This window comes from Athene cunicularia (assembly GCF_003259725.1).
Source record: "Athene cunicularia isolate RWA chromosome Z unlocalized genomic scaffold, athCun1 chrZ_part1, whole genome shotgun sequence".
In the NCBI taxonomy this organism is placed as follows: domain Eukaryota; kingdom Metazoa; phylum Chordata; class Aves; order Strigiformes; family Strigidae; genus Athene; species Athene cunicularia.
The window spans coordinates 25,194,145-25,208,320 of record NW_020799142.1 but is presented as its reverse complement, the minus strand read 5'-3'; positions in this window follow the sequence as shown (position 1 = coordinate 25,208,320).

Below are 14,176 nucleotides of genomic sequence, written 5' to 3'. Positions count from 1 at the left end.
TTGCTCGGCTGTGGAGTGACAACTAATGTTTAAGTTTAAATCTTTAAACAGAGGACATATCCCTTCTGTTGTCCCCACAGTCTCCTCTGAATACTACTAGAGACGTTTTGTGGAGTATTAAGAGTTTCCTCTGCAGGGTCTCGACTGGGAACAATTGAAGATTTTCCACATGCATCTTCACTTCCAAGCCACAGCATCCTTTGCTGATCCACCTCTTTTACTACTGCTAGTAGATTCTTTGTTCATTCTCAGTATCATTCAACATAGTTATACAACTACTGAGGGCTGGAGACACCACCCAAAATATTTACACATTATTCAGGACACAGGTTTCGGATGGCTTTTGTACTGAGTGAACAAAAAATTCCATGCCACTCTTTATTCCATGCCAAGTCCTCGTGCTTCTCAATCCAGGTGACTTCATTAACTAGTTTCTGTAATTCATTTCTCTAACTTCTGTCCTTGAAATTAGGAATGATGATTGTAAACATTTTTAACCTTCTACTTTGTGTAATTAAAATTTTATCACTCGAGTTATTTTCTGTAACTAGCTTGTATACAATAATTTCCCCACATTGAAGAAACAATGCTAATGACCATCAGCTCAGGCCAGTTCTGTTAGAAGCCACTAGCAAACTCTAAATTGTGTTATAGTCACAGGAAACTACCAAGCTACTCCCACATCTGTTGCTGCAGTGTGAACTGGCATTAAGGAAAGAGAAATGATGTCTCAATGAATAAGAAATTAGCAGAGTTGAGGATCTTGTCTGTAATTTACAGAAAATTGTGAAATGCTTCCTGGTAAACATTTTCCCAGAACTGCAAACTTCATACCCCTAGAAACCAAACATGTTTCACTACTTAGAAGGTAGTTTGCTCATTAGAGCTACTCAGATCACTGGCATCAGGAATGACTGCATGGTATCCTGCATGGTGACTTTTTCTTCCTTAAGAACTTCTCCAAAAAGGGAAATGGACTAACAAAACCTCTATTGGGGCCATAAGACCGCAAGTCAGATATCTAAAGGGAAGAGGAATTTGTGGGACAGCAAGTTAAAAATAACTACTCTGAATTCCTGTGACAGTGTCTTATTGATCTAAAGCAGTAAAATCCAAATAGGAAGTACCTGGGATGGGGGATAGGATACCCTTGCGGCAGAACAAGCAGAGGAGTTTGTCATTATAGACTTACAGCTGTGGAAAGACTCACTAGACCACTCTGCCTGGCTATGCATCACCTTACCCAGCCACCCCCGGCACTGAGCCCAGCAGCTTGTGCGTGATTCAGTCTTTGCTTCTGGTAAACACATGGTTTGATCAGAAACCTTCAAATGATAGAGCTCCAAAAACTTTGGGGTGTTTAGGATTTCCCTTGGAAATATCCTCCAGTGGATGTTGAAATGACATGCTTCATATCTGTTTCTCATTAGTCTGACAGTAACACCGCACTGCTGGTTCTCATTCTGTCATGCTGCTAGTCCAGGATTCTGAACAGTCCCCACGTATTTTCCCATATCCTATTCAAAGGACCTCTCAATAACCACCCTGATAAACTCATCAAATTAGCCCTTTAAATTTCTCTCTGGAGGGCACTTTCCCAGTCTTAGAGCAGTTTGTAACTTTTTCCTGTGCCCTCTCCAGTTTTCCATCGAAGTTATTTCGAAGATGTGGATGCCAGAGCAGGACCCTTTACGTCAGTCACAGCTTCACCAAAACTGCTCATGAAGGAAGAATCCCTTTCCTGTTCCCACTTACTGGTCCAAGATCCTTGGCTGAAAAAGCATTAGCTCCTTCTGGCAAAGCATCCTCATAGGAATTCATACCATTCTGCTTAAGAGGACTCAAGATCGTTTTCCAGCCCATGGATTTCCAGGAAAAACTTCATTTCCTAAGCCTGCCCTTCTCCCTGCCCACATGCTTGGCTTTCATGGGCCATGCTTTCAATGAGATCCAGGCCACTCAGGCCTCACAGTAAATCCTCACTTTACCAGCCTTTGAGCACAGCTGGGATTTTACCAAAGGGTCCTTGGATTAACCTCCAAACCAGAGATTACTCCCACCTAGAGCCAGACTCTGCAGAACTCCTAACAGTCAGCCCGGCAGGGCATTTCACAAGGAGAGGGAACTGTTCAGCTGTCACCTCCACAAACTGAGTTCTGGAGCTTAGATGGCCTGAGCATCTCTTGTGCCACTTGTGTGGAAGCCAGCAGACAGAAAATAAGAGGTGTTATTAGCATGTAGCAGGCCAGGGTACCGCAGAGTCAGGGGAGATCCCATACACTCTTTCATGTCTGTTCTTAATCATCATTGTCTTCAGAGATGAGCTGGCAAAACAGGCTGAAGAAAAGGAAGTCAGATTCACAAATGACGTTTGCTGGGTTGTGACACGCAAGAGGAGAGCCAAAAGCACAGAAAGCCACACAGAAATTGTGAGGCTCTGCCATACACCTAACAGGCTTCCCCGAGGCAGTGCACTAGCATAGACCAGGGCTCGCCCCCCGGGGTGCACGGCTCCACAGCACCCATCCTCCCCCTGCCTTAGTACCAGCTGCAGATGCACAGCCGCAGGACGGAGGCTGCATCATTCACAGAAGGGCACTGGTCCGATGCAGAGAGATGCAGCACAAAAACAAAACAGATTTTACTCGTGGCCACCTGGTTTAATTGTCCGAATTAGGCTTTTAAAAAGCTAACGGGTCTCCAGACCCATCAGCACATGCAAGCCTTGATCTTCTGTAGCCTGTGCCCCGGGGGCCAGACCCTCCTGCATGCAGTGACAAGCAGCAGAAGAGCAGACAGGCAGGGATCTCCAAATAATTTTGCAGCCAGAGCTCCCACTGGCGAGACTCTCTGCAATGTGATGATTACTGGGTGAAGCCCACATCCAAGGCTGCTCACAGCAGTGCAAAAGTAACAGAGCCATAGATCAAATCAGCCAAATGACTGCCCAGACCAGTAGAGCTGCTGGGGCACAGTATGTCTCGAATCACAATGGGATGAAACTTTATTAATCTTGCCAGATTCAGGGGTGAGGAGAAGGGGGAGGTAAGCCTGCTCATCACAACCACAAAGCATTGCTTTCTATAGTGCAACCCAGCGTGGGCATCATGGGTCTGCCCTGCACAACATCTGTGGCCAGTGTCCACGCACACATCAGCTGGAAACAAAATCACCCTGGAGGACTGGGAAAGCACTCCCACTAGGCAGCACCCCCACGCCAGCCTTGCCTCCTGAATGGTCTCTGTAATATTGTTGGGTGACAAATGCAGCTGCAAGAGGCCATCATAGAAACTAATTTCTTAGAATACAAGTACTATAGCCAAAAAACGGTGTTTTGGCTGAAATGGCCACTGCCCTGCTTTGCAAACACCGTACCCTTGCTCACCTTCTCTTCCGATCATTTGAGACTTTATAAACCCTAGGCCAGACCTGTCCAAGGCTCTATGGCAGTCTTATACCACCATGAAAGGACCCCTGACCTCTCTTTCTTCTCTAGTTTCTGTCTCTTGCTAACATCTGGCACACAGCAGTGCTTTACCCCTCACCCGAAGCGATGCAGCTCTTCAGGAGACAGGAGATCCCAGAGGCTTTGGACCAGAGGGGCCTGTGCAAACCAGCTGCCCCAGCCTGAAGGCTGTGGCTGATGCCTGCTAGGAGCAGAGCGGACAGCTCAGCACCTCTGGGGTGAAGCCCTTGGGGAGCCAGCAGGACTGCACAGCCAGACCATGTCTGCATCAGCTGCACGACACTGGGGCACTGTTTTAATTTAAAATGGATTAGGCTTTGTTTTCTTTTTAGCACAATAACATTGCACGCATTGTTGGGCGATAAAACCCACAGATAACTATGCCAGCGGGGTGTTGGGGTGGACGTGATCAGCAGCATAGTATGAGCTGAGATGGCGAAGAGCAGGGGGGAAAGCTTGCAGAAATGTGCTGCTGCTATCAGTGACAGCAGTTCTTGGGGAGGCCCTTGCATAACCTCTGAATAGCTACTTCCTGAAAGAGGGTGGAGGGGCTCACTGCCCAGAATCTGGATGACAGCTGGAGCAGGACACAGGGTGCAAGGCAGCAGGGACGCGTGTGAGCCAGCTATGCTTAGTGTCACTCCTACTCACAGCCATGCGGTGGTGATGGCACTGACGGCTCCTGGGACGACACTGGGAAGAGGAGGTGAGGATGTCTCAATTCACCACAGCATCTATTAGTAAACTGCTGTTTTTCCCCAGCTGCTTCTGCCTTCCTCCTGATTTTCCTCAGCTTAAGCTCTGCATTTAATGCTGGCATACCCGAACAAGGTGCTCTCGCAAAATCATTTTGTTTCCCAGGTTTCTTGGCAGGACCTTGGTATCACATGAACCAGGTTCCTTCACTACCCTAATCTGCGCCTTTTGGCTAGCAGCAGCACAAGGCAGAAGGAATGTTATTCAGCAGTTCTGGCCCTAAGCTGCAGGAAGCACTCCCAGAGCACAAGAGCTCTGGGGTGTCCCAGGGACACATAGCTCAGTCTGGGGACACCTACTTATACCCCACTGTGGTGTTAGAGACCAGCCATTATTTCTGCCTCCTGCAGAATGAGAGGACTCCCTAAAAAATCCTCCTACAGCCTCATTAGCTCACCAAACGAGTGTTATCAACCAAGCCGGCCCTTGTAGGTCTCTGACCCAGTTGTGCCTGGATTTCCTCTTTAGTCACGTTGACTCCTGGCACATGTGATGCCTAAGGAAGCTGATGCTGCTGGTGAAATGCAGCAAGAGTGCTCCCAGGATGCTCATATAGCAGCTGAAGGCCTGATCCCATGCAGCTCTCTGCACAGTGTTCTCCCAGTACTTTCTTACCTGAAACCCTTCATAACCTCTCATGGCTTTTTTTAGCAACAGTTTTGCCATCAACGTGCTCCAGACCAGGCACCCCTTGCTTCAAATGCTAACAGAAGGCACTGAGATCCCCTAGAATGCTTTGTCATTGCTAGAGGGACTGCATCTCCACGTGGGCAAGGACAAGAGGAGCTCCAGAGGACGTGGTGTGGGCTGGGGCTCAGAACATGCTGCAACATACTGTGGCAAGCGTAACCAGTGGGGCTGCCCCAGGCAGGAATGCAAGATGAAGAGAATCGGCAGCATGAGAAAACCCACAGCCCTACACAACACCAGTGTCCATCTGTCCTGACCTGCTGGGAAAATGGAAGAGCCCAAACCAGCAAGACTGCAAGTCTGTGCAGGTGCTGTAACAACATGCTCCCAGAAGAGAGACACCTGGGAGGTATTGGTGGGCAGCCACAGCTGGTAGGACGGAGCTGCCCAGGGGAGCAGAAGTAGGACAGATGCTCTGCACCATGCAGATAGGAGCAACCAGTTCCCACTGCTGAAGTGATGCCAGGACAGCCCAGAGACACCAGGGCAGGAGACTCCCTGAGTGGAGAGATGGCCTATGGCACTGGGCACAGGCTGCTGCCTGACCGACCAACCGACAGGAGCCTCAAGTGGGCGGTCTGAGAAGACAGAAAAATGAGCTGGCATAAGCCATCTGTTAGCAGCAAAGCTGACATGTACCCTGGGTCCTCCTGAGCCCTGGGAGAAGGCCTTGCACGATGTGGTGAGGACTGCATGAAAGCCTTCCCCTGGGCCATCTGCGAGGTCTGGCCAGATGACCCTGTGGTCCCTTATGGGTTTAAGACAAGATGAATTGACAAGTCCTTTCCTGGTGGCAATTTAAACAGACCTTCCTGTTACACAGATACTCTCTCTCTAGCAGGTATAATTACAGTAGGAATGCAGAGAGTACAGTTTTAGTTCCATCAGATGCTGGTTATTCCCTCCACCCACAATCAGTCTTCCAGCATTTTATTTGTCTGACACATCAGATTCCATTTTCTTAGAGGGGAAAAGAGTTAGCAAAACACTTAGCAATAACAAATTAAGTGTCATTAAGTTAGGCAATTACAGAGCTGAGACTTAATGCTCTAATTTATCTAGATCTTCCTGCAGAAAGCTCCTCAGTGCTACATCCAGCTGATGTTACTGATGGACATTATATGTATCCAAGCATTTAGAGCCATGAAGACCCTTTGCATTTGATCCGGACTGACACTGTCCCTTCTAAGAAGCTCCAAACCTTTCAGCTCCTACCAGGAAGCAGAGACAGGATTCTGCCAAGCAGCCAAAGCTCATGCTACAAATTCAAACCTAAAGACAGTCCCCAGCTGACAAAGAAAAACCCTCCCTCTGCAAACAGTAGATTCTCCTCTCCTACTCCAGTCCAACTGGATCAACCATCTCCTTTGGCAGCAGTCTCTACAGAAAGGGATACAGTTTACACAAAGGAGGCAAAAGAAGAGCAACCTGCCTGTTACGGACTGGGGAGAGGCAGAGAGGAACTCATTTAAGTGCTAATTGCTCTTGCACATAGCATAACAAATCAGTATGAACACAGTGGGAAGATAAAATTGAACAAACATGTTAATCACTGAAACTTATAACACAGAACTATGTGACTTTTACATATATACCTATACGCATGTATGTATGAGAAGAGGAAGTAGAAAAAGCTCTGTAAAACACATCACACCGAGTTTGACCAGTGCAAGAAGAATGCAGGAGGCGTTAAGAACAAAACCTGGACAACTGCAAAGTCATCTGCACATGCTGCAGAGAAACCTAGGCCATTTATTATTAAACTGCAGACTGTGGCCTTTTTCTCAAACTGTATCCTCTATGGAAGATAAAAGTGTCCAAGAAAAACTGAAAAAGTTAGCAAACCCCAGCAAAACCACCAGGAAACCCCACTTAGAGCCAGGACTCCCGTGTCCCCCGTCTGTCAGCAGAGCAGCCTCAGTGGCCTTGCTCTGCTGCCTGTTTCCAGGCTAATGCCCAGGGATGGCTGTGGGGCCCGTTGAGAGCTCAGCCCAGCTGAGACCCAGCCCTGGCCTCTCACTCTTTCTGCAGCAGAACCACGAGGGGATAACAGGATCAAAAGAGCAGTAACAAGCTCTGGGAACTTGTCAGACAAATGTGTTTTTAACTGAATCCCAAATGAGCTGCTGAAGGGGAGCATTAGTGCTGTCACGTGGAGCACATGATTTTGGAATTCATTAAGCCTTTGATGCAGTGTTAGCACTGCCGTCCCCTGTCCCAGCGTTAGCCATCTGGCTGAAAAGCGGCCAAGTTTCCTTCACCCCAGAACCAGAGGAATAGCCTGAGTTTGCAGCAGGTCTCCAGAGCTACAGAATGCATGCACTAGACAGGTTCATTGCACTGGTCTTGAGAAAAAATGGCACCTCTTCTTGGAGCCTTCTTGGAGGCTTCTTCATGGAAATCAGATGCTTTCAGAGAAGCCTCCTTTCTTTTCTCTCTGAGTCAGGTTACAGCAGAATGAAAAATTCAGTTATGGACAAGTGGAACTAGAGCTGGAAGTCCTGCATTTAGTTTCTGAGAACCAGAACAACCACCTCAATTTGGATGAAACTAGAACAAAACTGCAATTGAAAGCTAAAGACAAATGTTACTGAATGTTGGCTATGGCACAGGGTCATGTCTTGCAGCACTATCTCAAATACAAAGTCCCCTCTGAAACTTCAACTCTCCCTTGTTTGAGGACAGTTTGTAGATTAACCATGCTGCGGATGTGAAGACACAGAGTGGCTCCATCCATAGCCAAGACATAGTAAAAATCTTTATAGTTTGCTTTCCAGGCTAGAAAAATCTCAGCTGCTTTTTCATGAGAACTGAAGCAAGTACCTGTGCAGCGGCCATGTCGTGCCCCACACTCCTGGCCAATGCCAGCAGCATGGTGCAGAGCTGGCTTGGAGCTGGAGCAGCACACATGCTAACACGCCGCCCCAAGCTTTGACATTTGGAAGCACAGCGGACACATTAAACAGCTCTGCAGGAAACAGCTCACGTTAGGCACAGCAGCTCTGGGTCAGGGGTGACAATGCCAGATCCAGGCTGGCTTCTGCAGAAACATTTCTGTGTCCTTGTACTGGCAAATAGTTGCCAATACCTAACCCACTGGGGCTGCAGTCCATTCCCCATCCAGCATAACATTTACAGCCTTTAAAAGAGAGCAATAAACTGCCTAATCCTAACTAGGATCTGCATGGTGTCATGGCCTCAGTGCCCCCAGGGGAGCCACCGCACTGTCCTTGGGCTGTGCAGAGCTCCCACAGTACCTGCACTATCTGCTCGCTCTCTTCCCAGCACAGTGCTTGTGGCAGGGTGAGGCTGGTGCAGCCTCAGCTTGGCAGGCCCTTGCTGTGTGGTTGCTGTCATTACAGCCCAGACAGTATTCGAGTGAGATGACACTTTGGCAGACATTCAGCAGCTGTGCTGATGCCTGCTACACCAGACAGCAGGGCTCAGTTGCTGGCGGACACCTCGAAAGCACAAAATCAGCAGCAGAAGCCCTCTGAAATGCTCTTCTAGGTCTCCTGACACTGTGAAGTGTTTTTTATTCCTAATTATCCAACACCCTAATTTGAAAAATGTTTTTGCTTGACTGGAAGCCAAGCACAGCTTTGGAAACAAAATCTGCAGTGAACTGGGTGTCCCTCTGGTCTGTAGGAGATCAAGTTCGAGACCATCTAAGGGATCTGAAGATGCACAAGTCCATGGGACCTGATGGGATGCATCCATGGGTCCTGAGGGAACTGGTGGATGAAGTGGCTGACCCACTAGCCATCATATTTGAGAAGTCTGGTGAAGTTCCTGCTGACTGGAGGAGAAACATAAACCCATTTTTTTAAAAAGGAAGAAAAGGAAGAGGTGGGGAACAACAGGCCAGTCAGTCTCACCTCTGTGCCTGGCAAGATCTTGGATCAGATCCTCCTGGAAAATATGCTAGTGCCCATGGAAAATAAGGGGGTGATTGGTGACAGACAACATGGCTTCACTAAAGGCAAATCGTGCCTGAAGAAGTTGGTGGCCTTCTACAACAGGGTTACAGCGTTGGTGGATAAGGGAAGAGTAACTGATGTCATCTACCTGGACCTGTGCATGGCATTTGACACTGTCCCACACAACATCCTTGTCTCTAAATTGGATTTGATGGATGGACCACTCAGTGGGGAAGGAATTGCCTGGATGGTCACATTGAAAGAGTGGTGGTCAACAGCTTGATGTCCGAGTGGAGAGCAGTGATGAGTGGTGTTCCTCAGGGTTGGTGTTGGGACTGGCACTGTTTAACATCTTTGTTGGCAACTTGGACAGTGGGATTGAGTGCACCCTCAGCAAGTTTGCTGACAACACCAAACTTTGTTGACACACTGGACACACAGAGGCACCTGGACAGGCTGTAGAGGTGGGCCTGTACAAACCTCATGAAGTTCAACAAGGCCAAGTGCAAGGTCCTGCACATGGGTCAGGGCAAGCCCAAGCTCAAACACAGGCTGGGGGATCAGTGGATTGAGAACAGCCCTGCAGAGAAGGACTTGGGGGTATTGGTGGATGGGAACTTACTATGAGTCAGCAATGCGTGCTCACAGCCCAGAAAGCCAACCATGTCCTGGGCTGCATCAAGAGAAGTGTGGCCATCAGGGCGAGGGAGGGGATTCTGTCCCTCTCATAAGACCCCACCTGCAGTGCTGTGTCCAGCTCTGGGGCCCCCAGCATAAGAAAGACATGGACCTGCCCAAGTGGATCCAGATGAGGTCACAAAGATGATCACAGGGCTGGAGCACTTCCCCTTTGAGGACAGGCTGAGAGAGTTGGGGTTATTCAGCCTGGAGAAGAGAAGGCTTGGGGAAGACCTTATAGCGGCCTTCCAGTACTTAAAGGGGCTACAGGAAAGATAGGGAGGGACTCTACCAGTGATAGGACAATGGATAACAGTTTTAAACTGAAAGAGGGTAGATTTAGATTAGATATTAAGAAAAAAATCCTTTACTGTGAGGATGGTGAGGCCCTGACACAGGTTTCCCAGAGAAGTTGTGGCTGCCCCCTCCCTGGCAGTGTTCAAGGCCAGGCTGGATGGGGCTTTGAGCAACCTGGTCTAGTGGAAGGTGTCCCTGCCCGTGGCAGGGGGGTTGGAACTAGGTGATCTTTAAGGTCCCTTACAACCCAAAATATTCCATGATTCTGAGATTAACTCTCAGGATCTGTGATGCTAAGAGTTGACCCCAGACACAGCAAGCTCAACGCACAGCCCACACAGCCCAAAACACAATCTGAAATTCCTCAACCTAATCTGCCCTGTCCAGAGCAGCTCCGAGCGTCACACACTGTGTTTCTTTCAAGGAGTCTGCTGTGAACATGCCCCTGTAATCAGCAGCATCTAGAATGTGATGAAAGCAGGGTCAGTAACCACCCAGAGCCTCATTCAAATGTGAATGTACCACAGAAGGGGCTAAAGACTGGCCATAACTTTGCTCTGGACTTAGGTCCATCGTGCTGCTTTGGGCTTTGACCCTGCACCACCTTTGGATGCACACCTTCATGTCCCAACCTCCTCTAAAGTGGCTCTAAAGGAGCTCAAGGTGAAACTGCTGAAAACTTAAGTGGTGTGTAACCTCCCACATAAAGTTGTCTGCGAGAAGTAAAAAGGTGGCTAATAGAATATGATTTTGTAGTGGGTTTCCAGGGAACTCCAAATTCTGAAGAACCAAATTAGCATGCAAAGGGATAAATGAGACTTATTGGAAGAGATGATGTACCCTCTGTCTTATCTCAAAACTTCCTGCAATTCTCCAAAGGACAGTAACCACACCAAATTAAATGGAAAACCGTAACAGAGTCCATTAGTGATAAGATGAAAAATTAAATACCCCACCAAACTGAAAAAACAGTTTCACACTGGAAGCTTGCCACAGACTGAACAGATTACAGAGGTGTGAAAGACCATTTAGAGAAGACAGAGGCCTAGCAGAAAAGCACAGTGAATTACTCCCACTAGCAAGGAACAAAGGGAATTTCCCATGCTACAACCTCCTTTTACAGGAATGAAAAAGGCAACCTGGTTCAGGTGAAAGCATCAGCAGGGTATGTTTCAAAACAAATTTCTAACACAAACAGTAAATGTTATTTATCCAAGACCTCTGGAGGAACCCCAAACACAGATCTCTCAGCTGCTATGGGACATGCAACCTGTTGCCTGAAACCAGAGGAATGAAATGCCAGGGTTGGGCTTTTTTTTAAGAGCTTTGGGTAAATCTGGGGATCTGTGACTTGTGAATCTGAGTTCCACACTGGGAATTAGGAATAGCACCCCTAGGCATGTAGAAAAATGGGATGAAAGGGGAAGAAACAACCCCATTCTGACAGAAGTCATGTCTTACTCCTTAGAGTGAGGAATCCTGCTTCATGGATATGGCTGGATAGATGGATGTACTTGGATTCCCAAAAACCTTTCAGCAAGGTCCCACAGCAAATGTCCTTAATGGCTCTTCTTCACAACATTTTTGTTCCTATGGTTAATAAAAAGGCAGAAGACAGTTAATGGAAAATGGTCAGTGTTTAAGACAGAGGATCATACCAGTGCTGTCTCACCAGGATCTGTACTTGGGCTTGTGATTTTTGCTGTGTTCATGCCTGGGAAAGGGTGTGAGCAGTGATAGGGCAGAGTTTGCTGCTGAGGCTAAGGTATGCTATGCAGTGAAAACGAGCACTCACCGCAGAGTTCAAGAAAGGACTCACAATGAACAGCTGCATGATAAAAAGAAATGAAAACCAGCATTGGTAAATGTAATTTACAAAGAGAAGTTCTAACTGCACAAAGAGAGAGTTCAGACCAGTTTGTCCTGCTCAAGAAAGTGGCCTGGGGGTTGGCTCTGTGTTTTCTCCCTTCCCTCTCAGAGAAGATACAGTGGAATTAAGAAGAGGCAGAAAACAAATCAAACACATAGGACAGAGAAGGCAGCCAAGGGAGAGAAACTGATACATAAAATCATGTGCTTTGGTGTTTTGGAAGCTATTACTTGTGAAGTTTTATAGCATAGAATCAAGTGCATATGGATTAAATAATGACATAGCAGGTTAAAAGCCAAACAATTTTAAAGTATTTCTTCCCTATGCATCATAAATCTGAGGAATTAATTGCCTAGGGTTGCTATGGATGTAAAATAATCTAGAATGGATCAAAAGCAATCGGATGCTTTTATGGAAAACCAAGCCAGCAAGGACTGCTAGATGGAAGAGTACTTTGGTCAGAATAATATCAAGCTGAGTACTTCTCAAAACATGTAGCAGAGGAAACAGGTTTATGCCTATATTGCTCTTCAATCTGCTCTAAGCATCCCCTACTGGCCACCTTCATGATCAAGGGTCCTGTGCTGGTTTGACCCCTTCAACTCAGTAGTTCCCATGCTTCTGTGATGCACCATAAGGAGTAAATTGATAAGCAAAGCCCTGGTCAAATACCCTGTCTTAAATGTTGCTGCAAAGCACTGTCACACCATATAAGTGTTTGGTGTGGACAACAAAGTTAACAGAGGATAGGAAAAACCATGTCAGAGATGCTGTTACAACACTCCAGTCACTTGATGCAGGCTGGAGTGAGGCTAAGAGCAGCATGAAGATCTTTGTCTGGGCTGAGGGCCAAGTAGGTCTTTGAGAAGGAAACATGTCAACATACACTATAGCATTGCCCAGGAAGAAGGCAAACATGAAGACTGCCAGTTTTGTGAAAAGAGATTAAAAGCCATACATATTCATGTTCATAAACCTCAAGTCTACATCAAATATGGCCGTAGAGAAGAGAGGTCAGAGTTAGGAAAAAGGGGAATGAGAAGGGTTGAGAATGGGAAAGAAGAATGAAGATTTCTGTTTTAGCCACCCCAATGGTTAAGTTCCTGGCCAGATACCTCAAGGACCAAAGGCAGATAAGATTCCTCCCAAGCCTCTGTCCCTCTAGCACTTCCATTCTCAATCCTGAGGATTTCAGATCCTTCTCACTGCTCTGCCCACCTTCCCACACCAGGCTTCTCTTCCTAAGCCTTCCTCTCTGAGCTCAGCTGAAGTCCCATGGGGAAACACAGTGCTCAGGGGATCTGTGGGCTGCCAGGCCCTCTTCTGGGTGCTGCCTCTGCTCACACAGCCTGCTACAGCCTGGTATTTGCCTTTTATGTGAGTACATCCCATTCAGTTCATCTCACGCCAGCTGAACTATAACATGATATAACATGAATGGCCCCACTTTGGCTTACAAAAAGCAAAGAGAAAATTGTGTAAGACAAAACTTTGAGTACCACAAGGCAAGCTGCTGCTGTAGGAAACAAGGTAGGGCTGCTCATGTAGCTGCTGCTCTTCAATGGAAATCACCTTCAGGGAGAAGATTAAAGAAAACCTTAGCAGAACTGATGCTCTCATACAGACCTGAAGCTCCAGTGCCTGACTTTGGCCATGAGATTGGAAGCAGGCAAAGACCACACCAGAGATGTCAAATTTGCATTTTATTCTTCAGAAGTCTATTAACTGATCCCAGCTCATCTCCCAGCTTTCCTCCATTGCTGGCACACATTTCTGCCCCTGGAAGCACAGCACCAGCCACACTGCTCTCCAGAAGTTTGGCTAGACCTTGCCTATTGGCAGAACATTGAGGGCTTGCTAATGCCACTTGTGAGCTGTGCCTGCAGCAGTACCCAGGAGGTACTGGAGGCAGCTGCTGTGGGAAAGCTCTTCACCACCCTTCTTGGTGCAGCATTACTCGTCAGGCTACAGGAGCAAACAGTGTTTTGTAACTGGATCTTAGCCCCGGGCTTACATTATGCTCTGTGGCACAGGAACTAGGACTTACAGAGCAGCTCCGTTACTGAAATGCATTTCTCATACATGTCTCAGTAATTGCATTAATGAGTTCTTAGAAAAGTTTTGGTCATGAAGTGGTTCTCTGTGCTACCCAGAAGGCAGGCTTTCCAGCTGCCCAGTGGTGGAGGAAGCCAAGGAGAACATTGGCATAGAGGCCAAGGCTGCCCAGCAAAAGGCCCCTGGGCTTAGCCAGGAGGAGTCTGCAAAGAACAGCCTCTGACTGCCTGGACTAGTTCTGTCCTGAACAGTCTCAAAGCAGCTGCCAAAACTCAGCACAAGGAAGAGAAAATGTATGTTAAATGCTGCAAGGGAGTGCTGGGGAGAGCCAGGATGTCGGGCTGAAACAGCCACTGCTTCCCTGGCTGGTCTCCACGAAGCCCTCTACCCTCAGCATAAAGTAGTGTGTTGTCCAGCCCTGGCTTGTAGCAATTCCAACCAGGA